Below are 16,356 nucleotides of genomic sequence, written 5' to 3'. Positions count from 1 at the left end.
ACCGTGTTGTTTACACATTCCATGATGATGGGTAAGACACTAACCCATTTCCAATGTGCGTCCTTGCAATAGATGCGACAAAACTTGGCGATTTCCAACATTATACGTTCAGCCGGATTTCCAGATGGGTATCGCACGGAATTCAAAGTGTGCTTAATGTCCAGTCTTCTCATAGCCTCCTGGAACTCGAGCGACGTAAATTGGGAACCGTGGTCTGTCAGTAGGAACTCTGGTTTACCCATTAGTGGAATAATATTCTGGGTGATTCGTCTCAGAACAGCATTGGTGTTACCCTTTTGAATGGGAAACAGGGACACAAATTTTGAGAAAACATCCACTGTAACTACCACATGACGGTTGCCTTTGACACCACGGGGCAAAGGTCCGAAGAGGTCTAATGCGAACAGTTCTTTGGGTTTGGTTGGCAGTATCGGGATGGGGTACTGCTTCTGTAGATGAGAGCTGTGCTTGACCCGCTGACACCTATCACATGTCCTAATTGTCATTCTGACACTTTCACGTAACTTTGCCCATTGGAATGCCTCCTGGATGGTCGCGACTGTTCTATCTACTCCTCCGTGTCCAATCGTTCTGTGCGTAAGCCAGATAATTCCCTTTTGCAGTTTATTCGGTACGACAATTCTCAGTTTCGTGCGGTCTTGATCCACAAACTTGTAAAGTATGTCATTCCTTAAAGAGTATTGAGGAGCCATACGATGTACTTGTTCGTAATTTGCGTCCCCAGGTACCATTCGTTGTTCAAAGTAGTCAATGATCTTCCTGGTGAACTCATCTCTACGTTGCGATTGCCGTAAATACCTCAACTTACGGAGTACTTCTTGATCTTCGTCATTCAATGCCAAATAGTTTATCCTAAAGGTGCTGACGTCAGGGTTCCTGCTTAGGACGTCGGCAATGACATTATCTCTGCCATGGCAATGTTCTAGCTCAATTTGAAACTGTTGGACAAAAAGTGCCCAACGCGACACGCGTTCGCTTGACATTGTGGTTTTAAGCATGAAAATGAGTGCTTTATGATCAGTTCGTAAAATGACTGGGAAACCGAATATTATTTTTTTCCAGTGTTGCAAGGCACAAACAATTGACAACATTTCCAGTTCGGTGGTATTGTAAGAAACCTCGTGACTCCTCAATTTACGGCTGTAGAAGGCAAGATAAACTTTGTGTTCTCGGTTAACCGGATCCTCTTGATACAAGACTGCTCCAATCCCTACGGTGGAAGCGTCTGTCTGGATAATAAATTTAGAATTGAAGTCCGGGTATCCTAATTTAATGTTGTCTGTCAGCATCTGTTTGGTTTTCATAAAAGCTTGACTGCACGTGTCATTCCAACACCAGCGATTGTTTTTCTTTAATAAATCCTGCAGAGGAGCGACGGTAGTAGTGTAGTTCGGGCAATGGTCAGAAAAGAACTGACACATTCCTAAAAATTGTCGGACATGTTTAATTTTGGATGGTTGTGGGAAGTTTTGAATAGCCTGGATTTTCACAGGATTAGGTCTTATGCCTGTGCCATCAATGATGTGTCCCAAGAACAATATCTTTTGCTGGCAAAAATTAGATTTTTGGAGATTAATTTTAAATCCGGTGACTCTTAAGTTTTCCAGCAACCTTTCCAGATTAGTTAAATGTTCATCCATATCTTTCGAGGCCAGCAACACATCGTCTACATAGCGAATTGTAACCTCCTTAACTTCATCAGTCAAATTCTTATCTAATGCCCGGATGAGAGCTGATCCAGACGTCTTAATGCCAAAGGGCAAACGTTCAAAAACATAGGTCTGCTGGTCGAATAAGAAACCGGTTAGCAAACGGGATTTTTCCTCTAATAAAATGTGGTGATATGAAGATGTGAAATCTACCCCAGTGAATACGGACATGCCTCGAAATCGCCTGATCACATCTTTAATAGATGGTACTTGATCGAACTCCGGAATAAGCCTCTCATTGAGCTGTCTGGCGTCCAAACACACCCTTAACGATCCATTAGGTTTTTGCACCACCGTCAGTGGGTTAACGAAAGGTGTTACTGCCTTCGAAACAATACCATTGGCCTCCATTTCATTAATTATTTTCTTGACCTCGGAGTGGTGTTTCTCTGGAATAGGGTACGGTCTCCGTTTGTAAGGTGCCCAACTATTTACTCGTAGAGCGTACCGATAGTTTGGGATTTTTCCTGGTTTATTGTCAAAAACCTCCTCATACCGTTTTAGAAGATGGAATAATTTCCGTCTTTCTTCGTTGGAACAGTCAGTCTCTTGAACCTTCTTTCTTAATTGGTCGTCGAAGTCTTCTTCTCCCCTTTCTTCCATTACTTTCTCTATTGCAGCGAGGATTTCTTCCGTGTCTTGATCGGCATTCTCCCTGTCCCACAGAAGTATTTCGTTTAAGGCCTGGGTATCAACGTCTTCCGAATCCTTGCGTTCCATTTCAATGGCCTCCAGTACAAGAGGATTATCTATAGTAAAGGACATCCTTTCAGTACTGCCTGATCCACGGAACTTGATTTCATTATTGGGAACGTCAATAATAGCATTGTGCTCCTTTACAAAATCGAATCCTAAGATAATATTGAAATTAATTCTAGGCATGACCACAAATGGATGAGAGAATATAGTGTTGCCAATCATTAAGTCAAGGAAGGTCTGTTCTTTGCATGTAGCTGATCTATCATTAATTATCCCTTTAATTTTCACGTTGGATACGGGAATAACAGGAAGTGTCTCTCTTCTTTTCAATTCTTCAAACAGTGATTTTGAAATTACACTAATGGTTGCTCCTGTGTCAACAAGACAATGGATTCTAAGTCCACCAGCTCTGGCTATTATAATAGGCAAACCCTGGGATGGTTTTGCATGAAATTGATGGGCGTCTTCGATTAAATCCTCGGATTTAATAAACCATGCGTCTACTTGGGCGATTGTCCATTCTTCCGGGTGGAAATTACTGTTTTCGGCGCGCTGGAAGTTTAGTTTGATGGGGACGTTTTTTTTTTTCGGAGCCTTCCCCTGGCTCGTATGGAGGTGCAGATGGACTTAAGCTATTCGATCCAGATTGTTTTCTATATTCTTGGAATGCTATACTTTCTGCATTCTCACAATCCGGATTTACAGCCATATTTTGCATTGCCTTTTTCCACTTGTCCTCTTCATGATTTCTTCTCCGTAGCTCATCGATGTATCTCATACTTTCTCTATGTCGTTCTTCCATGGTATCTCGGAAGTTCCGCTGATTTTGACTAGTATTTTGTCGTGAGTGGTCGTAGGGTCGATTTCTTCTGTCCCTTCTAGATCCGTCTCGGTATCGATTGTATCGATACCCTTCCTGTCTCCTATCCTCTCTCCTATAATGCGGAGGTAATCTTCTGCACTCTTCTTCCCTATTCAAGCCTGATCTGCGTTGTGGATTAGGGTAAGAGTACTGTCGATTTGCTCCTCTTCTCCCTGTTACATTTCCCTTCTCTTCTGATCCAGAGATTTCTACAACATTAACTTGTGGATGGTGTGGTTTCGGAGGTCTTTGCGCCAGCTGAGCGTTAGTATTATCCAGCTGTCGCAGAATTGCATCAGCTTGAACTGCATTTTGAACATTGGCAGCTATCAAAATGCGTTGGACTTCTAGTGGAAATTGTTTCTCTAAGGCTCTAATTAAATCCGTTTCTGATAATGGAGCGTCCAACTCTTTCATCCGCCTAAGCTGTAAGGCAAAGTAGTCCGCATAGCGTGTAGGTCCATTAACATTGTATTTCCTGGAGTATAATTCTAATCTAAGATTTTGTTGATGGTCCGAACTCCAATACTTCTGCAGAAATGCCCCTTTGAAACCTTCAAAATTTTCAAAAGTATAGCGGAACGCATGGTACCAGTTTACAGCTCCTCCGTCTAAGAATTTCTCCGCAGTTCTAAGTTGTCGATCAGGTGGAATTTTGTTTTCTTTCATGTACTCCTCCAGCTCACGAATAAAGCCTTTGGGAGATTGTTCCTGAGTGCCGCTAAATTTCCTAGGTTTATCTTCTCCCGTCCGTATAATATTTATAATTTGCGGAGCATTCCCAATTGGTGAACTAGCTATTTCCGGATGGAAAAGATTTAAGTTGACAGGGTTTTGTTGACCCTCTGCGTTATCCCGCTCTGTCCGGATGTTTACATTGGCCTGTTCGTTGACCGTTTCTTCGATCTGGCTCTGGCGATCCAGGATGGAATTGATTAAGACTCTCGTACTTCTGTCTTGGAGTTTGAGAAAGCTGAGGTCCTTTTCCAGGATTTTCACAACGTCGGCCATTTCCCCGACTCTGAGACAGTTTCCTCGAACATCCTCTGATAGAGTACTGACTTTATCCGTGATGTTAATTTTATCCTCGTCCATGATTTTCTTTAAGTCATCGAATTGAAGATTTAATTCTTCGATCTCAATCCGATTCACCTGGCAATTACTTTTGACCTCAGTGAGCTCTTCACTGATATTTTTAAGACCTTTCCTGACGTCGCCTATTTCCTTTGCCTGTTTTACCTTCGCATCCGATACCTCCTTTTTTATGGACTCGACTTCGTCCCTAACATTGTCCATACTGGCTTTAACAAGGGCTATATCACTTTGAAGTGAAGTGACCTTGCCAGTGAGAACTTTATTATCCTCTTGTAATTGTTGAGTTAACTGGGTAACCTTTTCTAGCGTTTTATTCTGATTCTCTCGACACTCTAACGCGATGTTATCAATGCGACAATGTGTCTCGTCCAGTTTCGCAAGAAGTTCGTCCCGACCTTTCCGTGACTCTTCTTGGATTACCGTCCCCATAAGGTTCATCCGTTGTTCCACCTGTTCTATAGCTTTCCTATTTTCCTCACGAGCCTTTCTATTCTCCTCACGGGCTACCCTATTTTCTTCCATCACTTTACTTAAAGTGTTCGTGGTTTCCTCACGAGCTTTTCTATTTTCTTCGCAAGCTACCCGATTTTCTTCTATCACTTTACTTAAAGTGTTCGTGGTCACTTCACGAGCTACCCTATTTTCTTCTTGATGATCGTTCATACGCTGATTCAGCGCAGCCAACAACGCCCTAATCTCGTCCATTATGAATAAGGATCAGTTATACAATGCGAACCTAGCCAACAGACGTCAATAATGCCAAGAATCCCCCCAAACAGTATAGTCATCAAGCATAAGTGAAATTAAGTATTTACTGCGAGCATCATTCTTTCAACACGCATGATCCTACTACAATAAAATAAATAAGTAATTCGCGTAATTTGTCAGAATTCAAATATAACAGAACAAGATGGTTCAAAGAATGTAAATTTGATAAAGTATCGAATATTACGAATATGATCCACCATGTCAATCCATCGAGCCCCACGGTGAAAGAAGCCAATTAATATCTGCCCGTTTAAGCCACGACTAGCATTTGGAGGCACGCGACCCTCTCAGGGGTGCTCAGTAAGGGATTGACATGTTCCATGATAAAATGGTGTGGATCAAGGAGATGGGCAGATATTCGTAAATAATGAACCATCAAATCCAAATAAATGGTGGATGATTTATTCCAAAAGAAAATAATACCTTCCTCAAAAATGATGATTATGTGAAATGATCGCTAAAATTTAATTTTATATCAACTCTTGCTGTACATCCAAAAATTAAAACAAATGAGATGGTACAAATTAATGAATTCTATTTAATTCTGACAAAATTGTTTCGTCCATGTCACATTGTTTTGTGAATATTGCTTTGAATATTATCTTTGATTTTCTAGAGAATGATGCTTGCACGCATGTCAATTCATGCCGGAAAATCTGGAACAAGATTTTAAATATTGAAGTTATGACTGAGCAAAATAAAAAAATAAAATACAAAAGAATTTTAACGATTTACTTCTATCGCTTAATTTCACTTTTAATTTAATTACTTTTCCAATTTAAATCGACTTTTCAATAATTATCTGCTCGTTGTAACATAACACACGTGATATTACGTGGCAAAGTAGGCAAGCAAATGAGAGAAAGAAAAAAAAATTAAATTAAATCCTTAACCATGTGTCATAATCCTGACAACGCCGAAATTCGGAACAACGATGGTTACACATAAAAATCGATATTGCACGACAAAATTAAGTCACACAACCTGTGGAATAACAACATAAAATACACGCAATGATCTCCCATTACCATCATCCACCAAAGAAAAACAATTACAACCCACTACAACTAAGAGTAATATTTACAAATATACATCTGCCCGCACGTTGTCCATTCATCTCCTGGGAATAGCAGACTCCTGTAAATAATGATCTGTACCTGTATAAAATCCACCTGGCACAAACAATCTAGGTAATGATGACTGAAAGAAAAAAAAATAATAATATCGCCAATCTACGTTATCAACATTTAGCGTATATTGAGGAAGTGAATAATATTATACAACTTCGATTTAAGACTATTGGTGATGACGCTCATCCAGTATGACAAATAATTATCTCATACACTCAATTTTATTTGAAAGGAAGACATGTGGTTTACTTCGTGATTCATTATTGAATGAAGACGCTATCGCCTACCGCTCACAAATAACAACTCGCACATGCGTCAAATGACGATAAATTATTCCAAAATCTCAGTTCATCAATGCATTCAACATCGCAAAAATATATATTAAATGTGCCTCTATCCATAGAAACGTGAAGATTCGCCTTCAAATAGCACATAAAATCAGCATAATTCATGCCATAATTCACCACATGGCACAAGGTGAGAGGTAAAATAGCGAAAATAACTCGCAACATCCGTTCAAAAAATTATAGGAACATTTACATAAATGACTTGAACCACATATAAATATAATAATAAGATACTATCCTTCCTTAAAAAAGTATGAAATAGGATTCAAAGAAAGCTATCCGTATCGTTAACACAGCGTTAATATGTCAGATGAGCCGGTTGCCTCGTGTGAAATATAGCAAACACTTTAGGGCAAAATATAAGAGAAATATATTTCGAAGAATGAAAATATCACGCTTACACAATCCTCAATATCATAGTAACCGAATAGAAATGTAAAATTCCTTAAAGATTAGTAGATGGCTGATATTTAAATCAGATACATGTCCGATGACATTACTATTTGAAACCCGCATGGCCGATGATGTTGACACCCTGTCATCATCCACCTTAAAATCACGTAGTGAGTGAAACCGCAACTCCAACATCGAATAACGCCAGACACTAACATGGTAAAGATATCAAAAAGCTACTCAAACTACTGTACAATTAATAATCCCTTCAAGAAGAAAGTTAACTACATACTACAGCTACATAGAACAGATAATACCCAGTATAAATGAAATGTCGACTTAACTTGGATGTCTTGATGACCATGGTGTTCTTCTAGGCAGGATTCAAGGCATTAGGACGTCGTTGGCGTCGGTTCTGGGTTATTAGTGCTGCATCAGGATCCAAGTGATGTCTCCAAGGCACACGAACTTCACACTGCAGGCTTCCATGTCCTTGGCCGGTATCGAACTCGTATTACTTGTAGTACGCTGAAACTTTCACAAAAATATTAACACAAATGCATCGAACTCGTGGTTTCACAATTAGCAAAGGATGATACGTGCCTTCTTTCCTAACACTATTGACGTCTGTGATGATGTTGAAATGAACTGTTAAAGCCGCACTGAAATAACACGGCTCCCCTCGTAGAGCGAATATCAGCTGTCCAGGCTTGTACGAGATCTTCTGTAGTAGCTTCCCGAGCAATCACCCAGCCCGCAGAGAATAGCAGCGAAACAGACTTGAGAGAATGACTGCGAATATTCCAGTACTAGCTTGCCACCGATGTTCCGAGCTCTGACGTCACACCTCGTGGTTCAACTGACATCCTGAATTCCTCGGCGTTGTAATTGAGATGTCCGTTAATTTCTTGTTAAATAATTATATAATTAATTTCCTAATTAACTTAATTTTCAATTATTACTATTCGTGCCTTCCTGAAGTATGGTATCACGGTTTTATGCATACTTGTTGGAGAGTGACTATTAGGATGTCGGATCTGACGTGTTAATCTGACGAAAGGTTTTAAATGTAATACTTGTCGTGGGTGAAAGGTTCGGCTGTATTAAAATTTTTCTCGTCTTCTCTCGTGGTAATAACATGGTCTTTCACTCCTCAGCAGGTTACACCAAAGATAAACAAAAAAAAATCATCCCTTTGTATTTCTCTGTCGGTACACCGCGCGAGACACCTGGGGTACAGTCCGGTCTTATAAAATTCACGGCCGACCACAGTAGACCAAAATGTCACTATATATATATATATATATATATATATATATATATATATATATATATGTCTTTATATTTGTAAGACTGTTACGTATTTAGAAATAAGCTATTATTGTATTGTAAATATTTTGTAAACTCTGCCAATATTTAATCTTGTATTGCGCCGTAATAGCCTCGGCTCAGGTGCCCTTTCTTGAGTAAATCATTTTTTATAGCTGCCAACTTGACTAACATACTGCAATCACGAAACATAATCATCAACAACTAACATCAGTAAGTATCAATAATGGACGTTCCCTAATCCAAGTATATGATAATAAATGATCAATCAAGATATTTATAATTAAGTCGGTTTTCAAGCTTAATGGGGAATTAAGGAAATACGGACACTGTCTCTCACCCTCACTCAATCTACTGTTATATAATTATTTCTGCCTTTATTTTTACCTACGTATTATAACTAGAGTCCGGATTGTTAGGTACTGATACGTTAGAATGCAAACTTACTGCCAGTAACAAGAATCCCACTATCGACAGCCCTGAAAATGGTTTTCCGTGGTTTCCCATTTTCACACCAGGCAAATGCTGGGGCTGTACCTTAATTAAGGCCACGGCCGCTTCCTTCCAACTCCTAGGCCTTTCTTATCCCATCGTCGCCATAAGACCTATCTGTGTCGGTGCGACGTGAAGCCCCTAGCAAAAAAAAAAAGAATTTTGCTATTATTTCTCGACTAAAGGAAAACTACGCTGTAATAATACACACAAACAATTATATTATATGTACAGATGCCGCAAGTCAATAAGAATGCACAAACGTTGTCTCCAAACCGTACCAATGTCACGACAAGACAAGATTAGGTTAAGTCAAGTTGATAACGAAGTTTCCTTCCATTTCAGCTGAACTCATCTTTACATAGGAGAGAATGTAGCTTTTCTTTTCGGAGGAGTTCTTACAGATTTTTCTTGCTTCTTATACATCCTAATTGAATTCTATACCTAAGGATCGGACGAAATAAGAACGCAATTTAATAAAATGCTGCGTTCGTCATTTCACATCAACTACGTTATTAAATACATTATTCGAACAAGCCACAATTCTACTTACGTGATATTACCCAAACAGATTTACAATACCACAGAAAATATGCTTTAATTAAACCTGCAAATGTAACACTAGTGATTTTAACAATACGGCAGTGGCAATACGTGATTTTCACAAATCACGAAATAAATCATGACTGTGTAATGCCACCTTGCCAGATTAACAGTAACTGTAAAGCGTCGTATCGGCAGCTAGGGTCCCTAAACTGTATGGTTAGCGACACGTTAGAAAATAACTAAAAATCACTACCTTCAGTTTCCCTTTCTATTTTACCTTCAGTATTAAAAGAGGAGAAAGAGGAAGGTTTTACACTTAGTGTATAGGATTACGTGTCAGGGAGCATAACACATTTTATTATATATTATCACTAAGAAACAATGCAGGACACTGTCCAAAGGCACAGAAACAACAGTTTTCACAGCAATGAAAATATTTATTTCATACACTAAGTGCATATTGCAAAATTCCTTACAATGAACCGAAAACGTTGTTGTCATTCTCCAACATTTTGGTCAACATGTGTGGCATATAATTCTCCTCAGAGCAGAATATTTTTCACGATGGTGTTCGACTTCAAGCACCGACTGTATAGCGAAGTGATTAAGTTGGAATGTGTGACCTGCTTTGCGTCCATTGCGAGAGTGGCTCATTATCAGGCTAGGATTTTGATGACATGGCAACTTTTAATTGATTCACATAAGACATTGCTAGCTTGTACAGAAATCCTCATCATAGTTCCCGCATTCTACCACTTTCATCACTATCACACTTCAACATGGAACTTGGCAGTCAACTGGGTCTTTTCCCTGAATTTTAATACATTACTATACAACAGCGACACATAGTACATGCCTGATTTTTGTATCACATAGAGGTGTCAGCCATCCAAAAGGGAAATGTTAATTAGGAAGTACATATCTAAAGTATTTTAATTACACTAGTCTTAGAAACAAAACAAAATGTGCGATAAAACCTTTTACATTCATGTTTTACCAACAAGCTTCCTCAAACAATAAAAATGAACCATTAAATGTGGCTACTTAAGCCACAAAGAAACACAATTACGTTTTAAATACACAATATTCCTATTTAGGAACAGTTTGCTTTGATATAGTATCCCTGAAAACATTGGACTATGCACTGTCCAACCTTGCATTCCTTCCACCACCATCTACTATTTTTCGTGATACAACGAATCATCAGCCTGCGTCCCTTCGTCTAAACGTAAACATAAGCCGAAATTTATGGTGAAGTGAAGAATTTCTCTCATTTGAATTCGGAGTAAAATAATGCAGCCAAAGAAACTTGCAGTCGAAAGCTACGTAAGAAATAAAACTCTTGCCTTGATATGTAATCTGGTCGGTAAGTAGAGTGTCCATAAGTGTAATCTATTTCTGAACCCGATACTCCGTATAAAAAAATCAAAGATATCCCCATCATTTAGCAGGCGTGAGGACTTGTTTGCACAGTAACACAGCTGACAACGCGATATATTTGGCGCGCTCAGCACCTGGCACGTCGAGTGCTTCGGTAGAGGTTACGGCAAGGAGAAACTAACCTTTCTATCGATTAAGTTTGAAATTCCCGGTAACTGCTGCATTCTAGCAGACACTAGATAAACTAACAGCTCCAATTAAGGAACGGGAACCGTATGAGATACGTCCAGCTGCCTATAAACAAGCGCGAAAATCCTGCCCCAGGAAAGCACTGCTCCCGTATCCCGTACGGGCATAGTGTTGAAAGTCCTAGAAATGAAAAGTAACTGGATCAGTTTTTGCCACATTTGCCCTATTGTACTTTTAGGTAATTTTCTAACATTATACGTCATTATATGGTCATTTTATGCAATTCATTAGACTATTTTACACTTTCTGACTCATGTTCTTACATGTTTGAGGATTTAGAAGCGTTTACGCGTGTGGTATTGGACATTATCTCAACTTTAAGTGAGGGTAATGCGGAGACATGAGAATCTTCACAACGCTTTGTCAATCTGGGGATTAAAGAAACCTTGTGCACCACTTATTTCTTGGAAATGTCCACATTCTAGGAGAGACACCTCCAATATTGGAGAAGACTTCCTCCTGAGCGGTGGAGATTTTATTCTGAAGACGCGGCTCAAAGTTATCTGCGAAATGTAAAAAATTTCACCTCGTTTTCTTGACACGGCACAAAGCCCTAAAAGCTCATTATCATGTCTATAACATAAATATAGTTTTAACAACCCTATTAATAAACTGATTGTAAAATTTCATTCAAAATGATGTATCTTTTTAAAGTTTTCGGATCATTTTACTGGGTTTTTGCTGTCATTTTATAGATCAATTTTTAAACATGGCCTTGCACATTACTCACTCGAATTAGCAAGTGTTTACTCTTTAGGACACACTTCTTTCCACAGCTGGTGTCGTGAACGTGGATTGCCCACATGTTGTTCTTTGTGTCATCAGTCCATAGACTATTTAGACGCAGCCCTCGTGCCATCCTATCCTGTGAGAACCTTTTAATTTCTAAGTAACTGCCGCATTCTACATATCCTCTAATCTGTTTGTCATATTCATACCTTGGTCTGCTCCTACAGTTCTTAAAGCCTACACTCCCCTCAAAAGCTAACTGCACAAGTCATGAGTGTCTTAAGATGTGTCCTATCATTATATATCATCTTCTGGTCAAATTTAGCCACATCGATCTCCTCTCACCAATTCGATTCACTATCTCTTCATTCATGATTCCATTTATCCATCAGCATTCTTCTGTAACGCCACATTCCAAAACCTTATATTCTCTTACTTTTCACTTCCAGCAAAACGCCTCGCTCCAGACGAAAGTCTTCAAAAACATCTTTCTAATTCCTGTATCAATGTTCGAAGTGAGTAAATTTATTTTCTTAAGAAAGGCATTCCTTGCTTGTGCTAGTCTGCATTTTCTGTCCTCCTTAATTCTGCCATCATTAGTTTTTATACTATCCAAGTAACAATATTAATCTACTTCCTTTAAGACTTCATTTCCAAATCTATTATTTCCTGCATCACCTGACTTCGTACAACTGAACTCCATTACTTTTATTTTGGACTTATTCATTCTCATCTTGTACTCCTTACTCAAGACTCTGTACATACCATTCAGCAATTTCTCCATACCTCCTGAAGTCTCCGATAAAATAACAATATCATCAGCATATCTCAGGGTTTTTATTTCCTCTCCTTGGATTGTAATTCCCTTTCCAAATCCCTTTTTTAGTTCCTTCACTGCCTATTTTATATAAACATAATAAATAATTAATAAAATTAATTATATACAGATATCGTTTGTACTACTGACCTTGTTGTTGTAACGAGGTTAGAAAATGACGTAAAAATGACGATTCAGAAAGGCCTCAACAAAGACCCTCTTGGAAGTCGTAAGCACATCATTCAAGCATTCAAGCCAGGAAGGTACTAAAGAGATGGAAGTGTTTGTGTCCCTGTCGCACTTTTCACCTAACAATGAAGAATTGGCAGTCGTAAAAATATTGAACAATTTTGTTGTAGGAATCAACAGGAAGGAAAATTCTAAGTGCCTCCTGGGAGAAATGTTAATTAGGCGCTAAGGTGGTTAACCTGTTAATCGGCCGTTAATTTATGAGCAAAGAAGTGTAGACCTGTTCGGTAAAGAAGAAAGCCCCAATTACCTGTGAGGTGATACCAAAACACACCTGCAGGCGAGACCAGGCGCACACCTTCGAGGCGAATATAAATGAACGATTATGGAACGAGAGGAGAATGAAATTGATTTGGTAAACGGAAGTTTTCGGAGAAAGTTTATTTCTGTCGGGCACAAATTCCACATAGACTGCTTCACCGAACGTGTCTTGTAGTGTACTTTAAAAATTTCCCAGTATATCATAGAGAAATTGTCAGCAATGCTTAATTTCATCTGACAGAAATGCCGGCGCCGTCGGGTAAATCGTTAGTGTGTTACTTTCTTGATCTCGGTGAAATGGGTGAATTTTCGGAGACGGAAACATCCACAAAACTCTGCACCTTAATTATACCGTTCTGAGCCTAACGGACATACCTCATTTTATTTAAATTTTCCAGTTCTTTTCACGATAGTAATATTTAAGGGTCACTCTGCCACTTTCGTCAGCAAGTTAGCAGCAGCTCACTTAGAAAGCGATGAAAAACACTGATAAATTATGCCATGACTCAAACATTTATTGAAATACTAAAAGAATTAGCAGCGTTACGTTGTCTTTAAGAATCTAGTCTTAACTCTGGGATATAGTGAAAAAAAAGCAAATAAATATCACTACATAAAACGAAAACAGTATGTTTTAATTTAAACGGAGATTCAATTTGTAATTTACTAAATTGGTCATTCTACAAAGATTAAAATTCTTGAGATACGTCCTTTTGGCTTAGGACGGTAGAATTTTAACGACCAGTGCTGAGCTCCTAGTTCTTCTTCCTATTATGTGTACACGTATTGTTGGGAGATCAGAAGAATGCACATGCCCGGTGAGGCACGGGGCGAAGGGGTTTTCACCAGCAGAACCCGTGACGCAATGGTTACCATAGTAACTCCGCTACTATCCAGGCGACTTTATATTATCTTCTACTAGTAGCTCTTCGCTCTTGTCAGTTGTAATCCAGCAAACTGCAAAGTGTGAGTCAATGTTTTCGTGTAGCAGATAAGAGCAGATAAGAGTCGATCTGTCTGGGCAGAACAGGAAGTTCGTGCTTGCAGGCCACATTCCTCATTCGTGCATTCTTCTCATCTCCACACAGTCAATTCAAGGTTTAATCCATGTATTATTAGCCAATCGCTTGTGTTAAAATTTAGAGATATTTCCGCTTACAGTAAGTACATCATCAAAGTTAAGTTTAAAAAATTACAGTACTTATCAACAAAAATAAAACCTAATATTTAAATGTACTTGTTTTGATTCTTTTTATTACTCATTTAAAAGACTTTTCAGTTTAGGCCTTCTAAAAGCCACGGAAGGTAAGCCTGAGCGTTCGCCCTGATCCTTCTTTTCTTGACTTCCAACTTTGCTGTTTCCTTCACTCTTGTGTCCAGATGTTATTACCTTTCCTCTTCTGCTTGACACCCTTGAAATTTTGTATCAATCTTCTGAAAGTTGTTCTGTCTTGTCTGTTGTTCCAATCTCTGGCATATCTTTTTTTACTCCTTGCATCCACTGGTTGCCATTCTAGCTCTTGTAAACACTCTGCTGTTATCCGTCCTCATTATATGGCCAAAAATGTAATTCTTCTCTTTCTGATCGTGTCTGATACCCTTCGTCCTAGTATAAATCTTTTTTCCCCTTCTATGTCCATAATCTCCCCACTCATTTTTCAATGGTCGACGGATTTTCCTTGATATTTTCCTTTCCTCTTTCTCTATTTCTCCGATTTTTATACAGAACATGCATCCTGCGGTATAGAGACTCTCCGGTTTGAATATTATATTGTAGTGTTTGATTTCCCTTGACAGATTCTTCTTATTTTAGGTCAGTTGGTATGCTAGTTCCAGTTGTCTTCCTCTTCATAGAATAGAATATATTTATTTGCCACCTACAGGGTGTCCCAATTACAGGTGATGTGATAGAAAATTATATTTAAAAATAAATAGTATATACAAGTACTGGGACAAACTCATGATCGAATACTGTTCCATCAAGCCATCCGACACGGGTTTTCCCAACGTCCCTTACAAGAACTAAGTGGACAGAGGAGTGAAAGCTGGCTCATAGTCAGCAAATAAAGGAGTATTGGAAGAATAAGAAGAAGAAAGCAACTACTTTATCGAAGAGTAGATACGAGCCCCGTGATCCTCAGTACGCCTAAACGACAAATGACAAAGAACAAGTATATACAAGTATTCGAATATAGACAAACATACAGATATACATCTACACATGTTTTCTACAGACTATTCACAAAATAATTCACATAATTTGCAAAATTATCACATTCCACCCTTGAGAAAAGTTTTCCGAACTGCAGTGGAAGGGAGGTGAAAAATTCTGAGTGACCCTTCTAGCTGATTAATGGCCCTAAGTGCAACCGACGGTTTGCTTCTTTATTCAGTCCATTAATGCGATTTAATCACCTAGATATTTTAAATTGTTAAATTCTTTACTTTTCTCGTACTCTATTTTTTGTGCTGTGGGTAAATCTCTAATATTCATCATGAATTCAGTCTTTTCAAAATATATCTCAGTTCCAACTTTTCCAGCTACTTTTTTCATAAGATTGATTTGTTCCGGTGCATATATTACTGTAAATACAGCATTACACATTCTTCTTATAACATACTTAAAGAAATTAAATTCCCACATAACCTCTCATTAAATACAGTAGTATAAATACTATACCTAACACAATGATGCCAATCTCAAAACAGTCGAAAATACCACCTCGTGTGTGATATATCATATTTTTAACCTTTCTTTCTCTCTTTCTCTTCCTTTTACCCTCCAGGGTTGTTTTTCCCTCGGACTCTGCCAGGGATCCCACCTTAACCGCCTCAAGGGCAATTTCGGAACGTAAGACTTTGGGTCTGGGAATACAAATGGGGAGCAGGACCAGTACTTCGCCAAGGCGGCCTCGCATGCTTTGATGAATAGGGGCCTTTTGGGGGTGATGAGAAGATCGTAAGGGGTGGATAAGGAAGAGGGATAGAAGCAGCCGTGGCCTTAAGTTAGGTACCATCCCGGCATTTGCCTGGAGGAGAAGTGGGAAACCACAGAAAACCACTTCGAGGATGGCTGAGGTGGGACTCGAATCTCTCTCTATTTACTTGACCTCCCGATGCTCAGTGCACCCCGTTCGAGCCCTCGTACCACTTTCCAAATTTCGTGGCAGAGCCGGGAATCAAACCCGGGCCCCCGGGTGGTGGTAGTTAATCACTCTAACCACTACACCACAGAGGCGGTCCAGATTTTTAATTATAAATGTGTATTTAACAAAAACAT

Source organism: Anabrus simplex, chromosome 11 (assembly GCF_040414725.1).
Source record: "Anabrus simplex isolate iqAnaSimp1 chromosome 11, ASM4041472v1, whole genome shotgun sequence".
Classification (NCBI taxonomy): Eukaryota; Metazoa; Arthropoda; class Insecta; order Orthoptera; family Tettigoniidae; genus Anabrus; species Anabrus simplex.
The sequence above is the reverse complement of the archived record's forward strand: the minus strand, read 5'-3'. Positions refer to the sequence as shown.